The sequence below is a fragment of the Thermobia domestica genome, chromosome 1 (assembly GCF_964235325.1).
Source record: "Thermobia domestica chromosome 1, izTheDome1.hap1.1, whole genome shotgun sequence".
Classification (NCBI taxonomy): domain Eukaryota; kingdom Metazoa; phylum Arthropoda; class Insecta; order Zygentoma; family Lepismatidae; genus Thermobia; species Thermobia domestica.
The window spans coordinates 251546237-251561721 of NC_137454.1; the positions used below are offsets into that span (position 1 = coordinate 251546237).

At 37.7% G+C, this 15485-nt stretch overlaps 1 protein-coding gene across 1 annotated transcript in view; it reads left to right on the forward strand.

Moving 5' to 3' along the window:
- Positions 1 to 8405: 8405 nt before the first annotated feature.
- Positions 8406 to 15485, forward strand: part of LOC145667482 (uncharacterized) — a 42482-nt gene continuing 35402 nt past the window's right edge. The window contains exon 1 of the mRNA XM_081734960.1: positions 8406 to 8573. The gene's annotated coding sequence lies outside the window, so the exon portion shown is untranslated. The remainder of the gene's footprint in view (positions 8574 to 15485) is intronic.

Below are 15485 nucleotides of genomic sequence, written 5' to 3' on the forward strand. Positions count from 1 at the left end.
GGCCTACATAGTACTGTCTACGGGCTGGATAGGCTACCAAATTTCAGCTTTCGTTCTCCCATAGTTAATGTGATATAGGCGCCGAAAATTTGGGGGCTAACTTCACCAGAGCCTCCCAACTTTCTGGGCTAGTCGAGATAAAGATCGATGGGCTAACAAATTTCATCTTTTGGGCCAATATAGTTAATAAGGTGTGAAAATCAAAGTTTTGGGGCGTTAACTTAACGTGAGCCCTTAACTTTTTGGGCAAGTTGAGATAATGAGTGTACCAGGTACTAAACTTCATGGGCCTTCCAACCCATTATTATTTAGCATTTGGGGCACTCAAGGAACACAGATACAGGGTCTCCAAATGTGAAAATGAAAATGCAATCTTTAAGTTTTATGTCCGACTGTCATCCTGGGTAGACTAAAGGAGACGCAGATGATGAGAATAAATGGAATGGTGAAATGAAAGAGTTGTGGGAAAGGGAAACTCCAAGAAAACCCTCACACACGGTGTTTGTTCACCACAAACCCCACTTTGCGCAAGTTGGTATAGAACCAGGGCCCCGCAGCATGTGTGAACCCTCTGCCACTAAGCCACTGCTGCCCGGAAGTCCTCGAGACGAGACACATAGGCGTATACCTAACGTGTAATTTGTTCGTAGCGGGAATTTCTGTTATGGTATAGTTAATTACATACAATGAAAAACCGAAAATGTGATGTGGACAATCGCGAACAAGCAATAAACAATCTGCGTGATTTGTTTTAGATTTCGGAAAATAGGTTCTGCCAGATTTACGCTTATCGACTGTAATCGTTTATTTATTTATTTATTTATTTGGGAGGGAAGCAAAGTATAATACATTTCAGTCATTACACATGCAAAGAGATGTTTTATGGTAATTGTTTTTTGCTGAAATATAACTTCGGTATCTTTTATACGTGTTTAGGAGCTGAGATTATTATCTAATAATTATAAGGAAGATACAAGTTTTTTTTTTTTTTTTTTTTTACGAAGATACAAGTTTTTCACCTTCGTACAACAATTCATGTTTAATAGGCGTATAGAAGGGGCTCATGCCCAAAACATTGGGACTCCATTTCTGGGGCCCCATGTTGGGGGCCCGGTTCCTGACCACCACTGTGCTGAGGGGAATCGGATCTTTCCAACGTCACCATCTGTATGCAACAACTCCATGCTGAAACGAGAAATAGAGTGGACTCAAGCCCAACATTTCGGAACCACATTTTCTGGAGCTTCGAGGCCAGGGCCCAATTTCTGACATTACCGCTTTCGTTAATCGACCCCGACCTTTCAAACGCTAACACTATAGTACAACACCATGTTAAATAGGCAAATAAAAGAGACCTGAACCCAAACTTTTGGGATCTCATTTCTGGAGTCTCAGGTCCCGGAGCTTTCCAACACCACAATATGTATCCAATAACTCCATGCTTAAAAGAAAAATATAATGAAGCCAAGCTCAAAATTTCGGGACACCATTTTTGGACCTTTGAGACAAGGGCCCAATTTCTGACGTTAACACTGTGCTCAGACGACCCGAACATTTAAAAACTTTACCACCCACCCACATACAATTCCATGTTTAATAGGCGTATAGAAAGAACCCGCGCCCAAAACTTCGGGACCCCATTTTTCTGGAGCCTCATGGCTGGGGCCCGGTTTCTGATATCACCACTGTGCTCGGGAGACCCGGACTTTTCCAATGCCGCCATCTGCATCCACTAACTCCATGTCTAACACGGCTTCCCCATTGTAGGAGGATTTTGACGAATTTTCTGCAGGTTCTTTACAACTATTTACAAAGTTTCAAACTATTCATAAGAAATGAAATTTCAATACATTAGAAACTATGTTCTTTTAAAATGTTCAAAATGGATGACAGCATTGATTTCCAGTAATAGTTGTAAACTTTCGTGATTTTATTCTCTATTTGAATAGTAGTTTAATTTCGAATCTTTTACGGTTAAAAATATTTTTGTGAAATGTAACGGAATACATTGAAATGCTCCTACCCCCACGGGTACGTGTTCCAATTATAAATCGATTTGAGGTTCAGCGTACAAATGAGAAACTCCCAAAGCGAAGTACAATATTGTAACGTTGTTGACATACATATGAATAACTGGTGATTAGGTCGTTAAGCTGTACATAAAATCATATAAATTTTCATTCATATTACGCAGACAAGTACACACAGAACAGCATATGAATCTTTATCTGACTTTTGTTTCTCTAACTTTCTGATAGCCTTTAGAAATAATATCTTTACAATCGAAATATTCGTTAAACACTATTATTATTATTATCCTTCAATATTCATTATACATCATATTCTTCATTACTTTAAATTCTTCATATTACATAACTATTTTACATTATATTCCGTCGAAGCTGTTTCAAAGTTAGTATTACACTTCTGACATAGTCATCATTACAAATCATAATTGATTCTCAATCCATACGCCTGTAACTTGTCCATCCTACCTGCAGTGTGGATCCTACGCAGTTTCGATCCTATGCACTTTCGATCGTACGCAGTTTCGACCGTACGCAGTTTCGATCGTACGCAGTTTCGATCGTACGCAGTTTCGACGCTACGCAGTTTCGACCGTACGCAGTTTCGATCCTACGCAGTTTCGACGCTACGCAGTTTCGACCGTACGCAGTTTCGATCCTACGCAGTTTAGGTCGTGTGGAGTCCATGAATATGGGAATGCGGCGTAGGATCGAAACTGCGTAGCATCGAAACTGCGTACGATCGAAAAATTCAGCTCAAAACCTGTTTCGATCCTACGCAGTTTCGATCGTACGCAGTTTCGACGCTACGCAGTTTCGACGCTACGCAGTTTCGACCGTACGCAGTTTCGATCCTACGCAGTTGCCCTGAAATAATTTAAGTTTTAATCATGCGCTCAAAAAATATATTTTTTTCTCTCTCTCTTTAATTTGTTTAACCTGTGCAGCTATAAATTACGGTTATATTCATGGACTCCACACGAGCTAAACTGCGTAGGATCGAAACTGCGTACGGTCGAAACTGCGTAGCGTCGAAACTGCGTAGGATCGAAACTGCGTACGGTCGAAACTGCGTAGCGTCGAAACTGCGTACGGTCGAAACTGCGTAGGATCCACACTGCAGGTAGGATGGACAAGTTACAGGCGTATGGATTGAGAATCAATTATGATTTGTAATGATGACTATGTCAGAAGTGTAATACTAACTTTGAAACAGCTTCGACGGAACCCTAATTTATAGCTGCACAGGTTAAACAAATTAAAGAGAGAGAGAAAAAAAAATATATTTTTTGAGCGCATGATTAAAACTTAAATTATTTCAGGGCAACTGCGTAGGATCGAAACTGCGTACGGTCGAAACTGCGTAGCGTCGAAACTGCGTACGATCGAAACTGCGTAGGATCGAAACAGGTTTTGAGCTGAATTTTTCGATCGTACGCAGTTTCGATGCTACGCAGTTTCGATCCTACGCCGCATTCCCATTGTGATTTGTCCTCAAACATTACACCCCATCACTCTTCCCCGCCTACATTGTTATTTTGCTTATGCTATATTTTTGCAGTGTTTGTCACTTATTACGGTGTTTCCGCACTTATTACGATGTTTCACAGAGGAACTGGTATGTCAACTATTCAAATATCCATGTTTGAGAATGCTCCAGTACTTGCAGACCAATTTTTAGAGAGGTAGGTAAAGAGTGATCAAGTACTCCCAAACAACCCCTCTAAAAATGATTGTGCAAGTATCAGAGGTTCTGAAAGATGGCTATTTGGATATTCACATGCCAGTTACTTAGTGATGTCTTGACCCGACTACGATCGGTCCTATAGTAGTGGAACTACAGACCTTGAATGTTCATTTTTTCACGTTTTCGGCACTTCATAACTACGAAACTATGCTCTTCCGACCACAGGTCCATATTATTTTTTTTCTTATTTTGATGTGAGGAATCTATTCCCAAAATATTGTGACAAATTTTTGTAACACGTTGTTTATATCAGTTGATAAATCACATCAAGCTGAACAAAATTACATATTTGAAACGCAAATTCTGATGTACAGTTTTCAAGACAACCAATAAACTTGAATTTTTATGGCGCTAAAAAGTGTGTCGTTTGTTCCCAATAATAATTGATTTATTGTAGTGGAACAGATAATTTCTGCATTGTATACGTAAAAAAAAAAGTACAATTTAAGTAGCAGATTGTATGTATTGATGTTCGTCTTCAAAGGATGACTCACATACTACTAATAGTGACACACATAGTCTTAACAGAGGTACTTATACTCCTAACAGTGAAATATACAATAAAAATGACTGTGTTAATTCAACACATTGGATCTATCTTATCCAAGTTGTGTTAAAATTTGATACATGATTGATGGTACAGAGTATACTTAATCTCTATCAGATATTGGAGTAAATTGTTAAAGTTTGTCGTGGGTGACCCGGGTTCAATTCTGGGCGGTAGCTCATGTGGTTCGGATTTAACGTTAATCAGTATGTGCACGTCTCATATAGTCTCGCTGTTGAAAGAGACGCTAAACTCAAAATCAATTCAACTCAGTTGTTAAATGATAATAGTTAAATGAGCTACCAGCTATCGTACTTGTAAAACGTTTCAATAGTTTACCTATACCCGCTGGTCTAGTCGGTAGCTTGAGCGCCTTTTGTGCACATGGTCTCAGGTTCAATTTTTGTCGAGAGAGTATTTAAATTTGAATGCATTTCGGTGATTCGGATTCTACCTTAAACTGCAGGTCCATGACTCCATACACTATGACCTCGGCGATGAAAGGGATGGTAATTTTCAACAAGTGAATTTCGCTTCACATAATGAAACTAATACTTCCGAACAATGCGAATTCAGTATTCAAAGTTCAAGTAGCGCGTCTATAAGTACAACTTGCAATAGAGGAATAAGATCAAAGATAGAACCTGTTTCACAGACTGCATTGTATCAAGAAGCCATTACTTACTGTCTCTTACTGTTTTGTTCTATGGCGATAAAGGTTGAATCCAATAGTCATTTATTTCAACCAGTTCCGGTTTGAATAGAGATCTAAGGAAGGAGATAGAACCTATTCATGGGATACTGAGTCGATTGCAAAAGCCGCTTCTTCATATCTTCTACCGTTTTTGCTGCTCTACAGAAATCAATATTGAAACCGGACAAATAATAGTAAATTTGAACCACTTTTGCTTTTGATAGAACATCGTGAATAGTCATGATATATTGCCTTGAGACGCTGGATCGTTTGCAAAAGAATGCTTCTCGCTATCTATCACCGTATTTATTGTGACGCGATAAAAGTTAAAGCCAGAAATGGCTAATTTTAATCACTTCCGGTTTGAACAGAGCTTCAACGGAGGAGATGAAAGCAATTCTTAAGACGATGAATCGATTGAAAGAAAACGCATGTTAATAAATTTTACCCTTTTTCCTCTACGTAAATTACTATTGAAACAGAAAGTAATAGTTAATTTGAACCACTTCCGGTACAGTAGAGTATTGTGGATAGATCATAATATGTTGTCTTGAGAAGCCGAATCATTTGTAAAAAAACGCTTCACGCTATGTGATAAAATTTTCGTTCTTCGGAAATAAATGTTCTTCGTAAAACCGGAAGTAACAGTAAATTTGAATCACTTCAGATTTCGATAGAGTGTTGTGAACAGTTATGGTATGTTGTATTGAGACACTGAATTGTTTGCAAAAATCCGTTTTACGCTATCTGTTACTGGCTTCCTTCTATGTCGATAAACGTTGAAACCAGAAATGTTTAATTTGAACCACTTCCGGTTTGAATAGAGAGTTAACGGAGGAGATAGAACTTATGTCTGAGACGCTTAATCGAATGCAATAAACCACATCTTGATATTTTTTATTGCTTTTGCTCTGATACCTGTTGTTAACGGACGGATGAACAAACAAAGCCGTTTCTATAAGATTTAACTAATATTCACTCGTATCATAGTTTGGAAGTCTTTAAAACAAACAAACAAAAGTTATTAGTTAAAAGTAAACACAATCGTTAAAGCCGTTTCAGAGAAAATCTCTTAAATTTGAATCCTTCTTACATGTTAGTGTTTTTGGGTGTAAAGATAAAATACGGATCTCTGCTAGGAAGTAACGCACATGTACACACACACACACACACACACACACACACACACACACACACACACACACACACACACACACACACACACACACACACACACACACACACACACACACACACACACACACACACACACACACACACACACACACACGCACGCAAGACCTAGCCAAGAGTGAAATAAAGAAGCCCAATAAACTTGTGAAAACACCTCTTTATTTTCCCGTTTGCTTGCATTGTTGTGAAAGCAAGCAACTTTTAATTATTTCAATTCAATGGGCAGACAGAAGTTTGAATACGAATTCCGGAATTTCATCCGGAATATTTGTACCTGTGAGTGTGATGAATGGGATACGTATATAATGCCTATTACGTGTGCTACCTACTTTTGTGTGATTCCGATATCTTCATCAGTTCCGGAGATATGTGTCTTCGAAGCAATGTGTACGAAATATTTGTCTCTCATCGATATCTGGAACGATAGCTTGTCATGACCCATACTGACATTCCTCAAAACATGGCCCTTTCCTAGTGGGAAACTGTATATATATATATATATATATATATATATATATATATATATATATATATATATATATATATATATATATATATATATATATATATATATATATATATATATATATATATATATATATATATATACGAGGCATATTAAAAAATTAAGGGTCGTTTGATGATTAAAAAAAACAGACTCCAGACTCTCGTGTGCAACGGGATGTATTGCCAGAAATAGGTGCCTACGGAGCTACTTCACTTGTTCACATAATCACCATACCTTTCCAAACACTTTTCGTTACGCTGCACCATCTTCAGTAAATCATCTCAATAGAAGTTTGATTCCTGAGTTGGAACCAGTTGGCAACGGCAGTGTTGAGATCCTCGTCGTTTTGAAACCGTTGTCCACCAAACCACCGTTTCAAACGCAAGAAGAGGAAGTAATCGTTGGGGGAAAGGTTGGGACTATATGGAGGGTGGTCAAACAGGTCTTAACGAAAATCTTGAATCTTTTTCTTCCCGACGACGACAGCGGTATGAGGACGTGGTTGGTCGTGAACGAGAATGATTCTGGACGATAGTTTCAAGCGGCGTCGATTTTGAATCCCACATTGCATTTTGGTGAGCTCACTTTTGAACTATAAGTGATTCTGAGTCGATCAAGTGTAGAAACGATTATTAATAACCATATTGTCTACGATGCCAATATATTACAGAGGAATACGGCAGGCTAATTTGATTTTTATTTTATATTCCTTCATGCATATATAATTACTTTACACTTATCGACACTTTATATATTCATTGATTCACTGTCTGGACTAATTTTAATGTCCATTTCGATCATCCAAGCTACATGATATGGAACCTATTGTTTCAAGTGGTGTACAAAATATACAGAGTAATGTTTAGAAATACATTGCCGAGTTAAGGATATAGCATTTTCACTTCTTGTAATGAAATCATGCTTATATCCTTTTAAGGAGACGTTTTGGCACTTAAAGTGAAAATACATTCAACTGATAACATTTGATGTTCGTCAGGGGGCATTTGGGTGCAAATCAGACATATTTTTTATGAGGGATACGAAGAATTTTGGCACCAAATCAATTAAAATACATAGAATATGTATCCTTTGCTCCTCAAAGAGCTCATTATACCCTTCTTAAAGTCTTCTAACATAAAATGATACCCCGTTACCAACATAAGTAAATTCAACTAAAAAAAAAAAAAAAAAAAAATCGAAAGATTGACAATGCAAAATCAGTCTCTAGGCGTAATTTATGCAAGGATAAAACACATACACTATGATAGCTGTGCAGAAGAATTCCGAGAACATGGCATTTAGATAAGTAATAGTGTTTCATGCTCAACTTTAATACTATTTTATTCTTTGATAATAAAATGAAATGAAATGGAAACTACATTAATGAGAAAGCAATGAATAAGGAACAGCAAAGGATCAGTGACAACCTGTGAATAATATTAACAGTGGCAGAATATCACTGCCTTGCCCAAAGCAAAGAGTTACAGTAAATTTTTATCAAATAGGATATATTCATAGTCATAGTAAGAACTACTTTGATGCAATTTACTTTGATACAATTTAAACAATTTTGCAGTCGACATGAACTTACATCCGCGACTTTAAATAAAATACCTATATAGGTGTGAAAGAAAGATAGGTAACTGTAAACTTATTGACAATATTCTGTTGCTAAAGTACTACGAAAGAAGAAGACAGAATCAATGGAGGAAGAAGAGAGACATATTCTAATGTCAAAGATTGTGCTCCTTTTATATATGGTATCGACGTTCCGTACATCATGATTTAAGGCGATCAAGTTAAATGAATGGGCTGAAGACACTGCAATGTGGTTTTACAATATCTTGATGCAAAGAGTAAGATAATTTCATTCATTCGTTGGTATCAGTAGAACTTGAATACCTTAATAATTAATACGTAAGAGTCGAGTTTATGGCCACCAAAAGAAACATGCATGGAAAATAAAATTCTTCTACACGTAGTTTTTGAAGCCATTTCGGCCAATATTTCATGGAGGGGGTTCACACATTAACGATAAAGTATATACGTAATTACAAAAGGGTAGGCTAGGTTAGGTTCACGGCAATTAGGTTCGGTTAGGATAGGCTATATCTGGCCCGTTCGTTTAGGGTAAGCCTTCTGTGAAACTTCACCCCTCATTTGTATTTTATTCTTTCCAGAATTTAGAAAGGCCGTCACTAAAACGTAGTATCTATCATTCTACCAGAAGACCAGAGTTTTCTATCATCAGTGGAACTGCCAGTGCCGTGCCGTGGAATATCAGTGCCCGGGCCGAGATGTGAGACGGCGCCACCGTACACATGAGTGAGGTCAACAGATCAGACACCAATCACCACTATGGTTGGCGCGAAGCGTAAGAAAATTTTCAAAAATAAATCCTGATTTTATCTGATTTTAAGCAATAAATCTGATCCTGGTCAAATTACATATTAGATTGAAACATACTGCTGTTGATCTAAAATATTCCAAGTAATTTTTCTTGTCTCTCTTTCTTTCCTTCTTCTCTTTTCTCTCTTCCTCCCGAATTTTGCGCCCCTTTACTTCGGCGCCCGGAGCCGTTGCCTTGCTCGTCCCCTCACAGCACTGCACTGGGAACTGGGGTTTATTTTCCGTTGTAACTTCGTTCTAAAACTGCTGCGTACCAAAGTCAAGAAAATATGATGCCGTAACTTTACATCCACAGATTACATCGACCCTTCCTGAATGAAAAATTTTCTTTGAAAAGTAATATATCTAGGCCTTGCTAACAAATTTCACTGCTGCGAGCAACATGAGTAAAAACTAATTAAAATTAGGTTACTTGTTGGTGCTCGGTACGTGGACTTCGTTCTGAACAGAAACATGTGCATGAGTTTTCTCGAAGTTCTCCCGTTCCCTTCCACTTTCTTCATCACACTATTTTGTTTATCATCACCGTCTCTCTTAGCCTCGGTGCATAATTGTAGGACGATAAACTATTTGTCTATTAACCGTTAAATTTTAAAAGACAAACTTTAACCTATTCAATTATTCCTTAACTTTCAGAGGCATAGCGTGGTTCCCTATTTATTACCGGTATTTAATTGTAGTTGTTTTAACGCATAATTCTGAATATTTGATGCATTATTCTTAAATTTTTATTGCGTTATTCTGTTTATTCAAGGGTGCTGGTGTAACGTCTCACGATTATGCTCTTTAGGCTAAAGAGATGGATGATTAATTGAATGAGGTGAATGATCGTGAAATTAAATATTTGTGCTCTCCCACTGGAATTTCAAGTCGGGACCATGTGCACAAGCGCTAGCCACTAGACCATCGGAGAGGGAAAAGAGATGCTACTGCCTCAAGTTTAAACATTAAGGAAAAATTGTTTCATATCATTGTATTTTGGGAGGATCCTCACTCGTGTCCATTGCTTTTAATCGTGCTTGTATGAGCACTGAGTTAATTTTTTATTTTCTTACTTGTATTAAAACTTGATTTCAATCAGTAGTAAAAATTCCTTTGAAACACATAGACGCATTCTGCTTACATATTGATTTAGACTAACATTGTATATTGCATCGTCCTCTCAGTTATATTATTGTTGAAGTAGCCTCCAATTCTTCGATGTTTGCGATACTGTAGCGTTCTTAGTTTGTAACACTTAATGATAAATGTTACATTGTATATTATCGTATAACTTGTATTTTTGGAATATGTAATAACCTGACATAGTGATATTTGAAAAAATATAATTTTATGTTAAGGTAGCAAGAATATTATTAATGGTAGGGTATGTCGAAGACTTCCCTTGTCGATATTTTCATCATATGATTTTTTTAAAAACCTATTAGTTTAAAGTTTACAAGGGAATTTCATCCTGTAGACATATATCACTCCTTTCAACTATTGAGTCAGATTTTGAATATTCTACTAGTTTTGGGTTTGTAAGTACAACAGCCGAGATGGAGTCACACTTTATGCTAAAGATCTTGCCTAAATTCCGTCGTGGCTGTGTGGTTAGCGTACGAACCTTAGGCACCGTGGCTCCTGTGGTTCGTGTCCCACGTTATGTCTAATAAATAGGGAACCACGCTATGCCTCTGAAAGTTAAGGAATAATTGAATAGGTTAAAGTTTGTCTTTTGAAATTTAACGGTTAATAGACAAATAGTTTATCGTCCTACAATTATGCACCGAGGCTAAGAGAGACGGTGATGATAGTAAACAAAATAGTGTAATGAAGAAAGTGGAAGGGAACGGGAGAACTTCGAGAAAACTCATGCACATGTTTCTGTTCAGAACAAAGTCCACGTACCGAGCACCAACAAGTAACCTAATTTTAATTAGTTTTTACTCATGTTGCTCGCAGCAGTGAAATTTGTTAGCAAGGCCTAGATATATTACTTTTCAAAGAAAATTTTTCATTCAGGAAGGGTCGATGTAATCTGTGGATGTAAAGTTACGGCATCATATTTTCTTGACTTTGGTACGCAGCAGTTTTAGATCGAAGTTACAACGGAAGATAAACCCCAGTTCCCAGTGTAGGATTACATCTCAGGTGATCTCGTTACTGAAAGAGATGCTAAACTCACGTCCATCTATCCATCCATCAAAGTTTTTCGCCTATTGCGAACCCACGTTTCATGAGATGGTAAACTTTTGTTGGTCTTTTTAATTTTGGGCTCTCTTCTCCATATTGGTCCATTTTATAAATATTTCATAAGTGTATTATTTCTATCGTCTTAAAGAAATTGATTTCCGTCGGTAAATATAATAAGATTCATTGTGAAGAATGTCGTTCCAACACTCTTCGTTTATCAGAATATAGCTCACTAACTAAACCTAGCTAATCGAACCACTAAGCTCGTTTCACTAGCGACTAAAGTGGCAAATTTCTTTCTTTTGTAGCCCACAAAAGAAAAAAATAACAAGCTAGAGTTAAAGGAATAGATTAGGATTTAGCACTGAGAATACATCACAAGAACTGAGTAATTATGTCTTAATTGCCCAGATATACAGTATATCAGGTAGTCTAAAAAGCATTGAGCCTTTTGTGCACAAGATGGTGTTAGTGTCCCAGGGTATGTAAGTCGCAGCTGGCCAACGTAACATAATTTGACAGCTGACTGTTGAAGCTAGTAGATGTGCAAAAATTGGTGAAATTCTTATAATCAGACGTACGATATTGCTCCATGGAAATCAATGGACTTTACGTAAAACTGCGGTACATTTTAGAATTTTATTTCGATAAAGATGCAAATGCTGTGCAGAACTATGAACAAATTTGTTAGATTTATGGACAAGATAGGTTATCAAAAACAACAACCAAAGGATGGTTCAGTCGCTTTCGTTCTAGAAATCTCGATGTTCAAAATGTTTCTCACAGTGGGTGATCAATCACAGAGAAAGTGGGTGGTCTTCCGGAAAAAGTCAACCATGATCGATATGTAAGCAGTTATGATATCGCCAATGACCTAAACATCCATCACCAAACAGTATTAAATCATTTGGAGGATGCTGGTTGCAAAAGGAAACTCACCGTTTTGGTATCACATTATCAGACTCGAAAACATTTACACGGTCGAATTTCCATTTGTGAACCTCTACTGAAACATAATGGAGTTAAGCCCTTTCTGAGAATTGATCACAATGATGAAAAGTAGATAACCTACGATAGTAATGTGTGAAAAGATTTGATTGAAGAGAGGGAAAACTTCACAGTTTATGGGAAAGCCCAAACAAACACCCAGGAATGTTAAGCTCGGCGTTTGGAGGGACTGGAAGGTCATCCATCACTCAGCATGAGCTACTGTCGCCGAGCAGAACGACAGGTTTGGATCTGTACTGTGCTCCTAGCAATTCAAAAGAAACAGCCGGAACTGATCAACAGAAACAGTGCTGTATACCAGGCTGACAACGCCAGATCGCATACATATTTAACGATCCGTCAGAAGCTGCGAAGAATTAGGTAGGAGGTTTTAATGAATCCACGGTATAGCCAGGACTTGGCACTGTCAGACTATCACTTATTTCAGCGTTTCCCAACCTTTTTCAACTTGCGGCACACTACGGGTTTTACTTGCATTCTCGCGGCACACTTATAGATATTATTTGTAAATATAAAACACAGTGGTATTTTTTCTGTGATTATTGATCTTCTCACAAGAAGAAAGCTCGAACATTGTTTTTTCCCCGTGGTAAATCATTATGCTTATTTTTCATTCTAATTTAAAAATGGAAAACAATTGTAATGAAATATTGGACTCAAGTTTTTAAAAATACGCTTTCTTTTTAAAAACTGTATCCAACCTTTTATTAAGAAGGAAGATCACTAAATAACGAACGAAGAAACAAATCTCATTTACTTTTAAAACACAAATGTAGGTACTTTGTCGAAAGGATTGAATGCTATTTTAAATTTTCAAGTTACGAAATAGTCTGCAACAATAAAGAAGCAATAATGGTCATAACAATGACAACAAATACTTTTTTCAACATTAGAATGGTACAGAACGGTAACACTGTATGAAACTTAAAATTATAGATGCATAGTAATGTGAATTACAAATATATATATATTTTCCCTACGTTTTACAATTTGATTCCTCTAAAATTAATAATTTTGTTTCGATTCCTCGCGGCACACCAGCGGCCCATTCACGGCACACCAGTGTGCCGCGGCACACCGGTTGGGAAACGCTGACTTATTTCGTACTCCACACGTGGCACTTTTTTTTTGCCAGAAACCACAGAAATTCCATAGCAATGGGATTATGGCGTAGCCAGAAAAATGGCAGAAAGATCGAGCAAATGGATTTGTGGTTTCATAATGTTATTTTCACATCTCAATAAATGCAGTCGTTCTTTCAGAAAAAATGTTCTGGGGGCACACGTAGTATTACGAGGGACACTTCTGCTACTATTTTATTTATTATATTATAGACGTATTATTTTGGACTCGTCCGGGGGAGGCACTCTAAGAACTCCGGGGGGCAGTGCCCCCCAAAAAACATGTCTGGAAGAAACACTGAATAAATGTATTCTCAATTTTGACCTTCAAGGCTCAGTATTTTTTAGACACCTGATACTGTCATGCGTCCTTTTATATAAAATCATCTGACTTATTACTGTGTCAAGTAGATAGATCCTTGATCGAGGATTCTTCCCATGATCCCAGTAAAACTGCGTGAAGATATTAGAGTACTAGGAAATTATCTCAGGTACCAAAACTACTGTTCAGTAGAAGATGCAGAATGGGAGTTGTAGCTTCATTTAGAGTACAGTCTAGCAAGAAAGAAATTTGCCTTATAAAGTCATGCAAGAGAGGGAAAGATTCCCAACCCTGCTCATGCGATTTAACTGCATCAAAAGACATGCTGCTTTCACGCGAGGACCCAAGGGACATCTCTTCCAAACAAAGCCAGTATGATTTCAACCATGATTTCTAAAGCTTAAAAACAACCATGATTTCTATATTAAACTTTAGTGAGAGGAAAAGAGTTCTTGAATTTATTTTTCACTAAAACAGGTAATCAAGCACAATTCATATACTGTATAGTTTACAAGTGTCTTTATTATTTGTGACAATAAATATGCACATATTTATATTTTATTTCAGTAGCAGCCATTTCCCCTGGCCTGGGACACGATCCCACCTAAGGGTAGGAACATGCCGAAGAGACCTCGCGATTACGGTCTAGGTTTAAGTCGCGGTCGCACCCTCGATACTGGCACAAACACATGGATTGAAATGGGTAAGCGCATGCCGAAGATGTACGCTACATCGCGACCTAGAGATCGACCGCGAGGTTGAATTAGTGGTCGCGATGATGAACAACTGAGTTTGTTTTTACATTGATGTTCAGCGGAAGCATCGCTGTGGCTCGTGTTCTCATTGGCTCTCCCTGAAGCGCTGCACGGAACAAAGTCTTCATTTGTTTAGAATTTCGTCTGCAGAGGATTGTGTGTGTCTACGCTCGAGAGGTTTTGCTGCACTGTTATATTCGATTATGAAAGACATATTAATAGAGCTAATGAGGAATGTTCCAGCAATATGGAGTAAGAAACACAAACAACATTATAATAGGTACGTTTTAAATAGAGAATGGCTGAAAATAGTAACTGAAATGGGAATGTCAGATAAGTTATTTATTTGAGAATTATACCGTAGCTTATTATTATACAATGCTGGAAATTGGTATAAAGGCAAAGGGACATTTGAAATAGCAGGAGGCAAGAATGCCGAGGATGGATGTAAGTGATATAATTACAAAGTAATATTGTATACTGTACAAAATCAAAGGCATATCGTTTGCTAATACGTCACTGGCACACGTAATTTACACAAAAAGAGAAATGAGACGATTGTCGGGTGGAAATTGGTATAAAGGCACCCATAGTTACTTGTCGATTGGCACCCTCTACACGTTCAGCACTACCTCTGATACGCCTTTGAGAATCAGCTGACACAGTGCGATAAGAGAAGCGCGGGTGTGAACGTCTGTGAGCTGTTGTGTGGGCCATGCCTCGTGGAAAATGTTGTCGAGTGAGGAACAAGCATGTGTCTGTGCGTACAAGGACATGGGCCTGTCAAATCGGCAAATTGCAAAACGGTTAAATCATTCAAGTTGTGTAGTTGATAATTACGTTCGGTTGGGTGCACAATATGGAAAAAACGGGAAGTATGGTAGAACGAGAAAACTCTCGGAATCCACGAAACGATTAATTGTGCGCAAGGCAAGGCCGGAAATATGTCATCTTCCCAAATTGTTGCTGCTTGCAAGT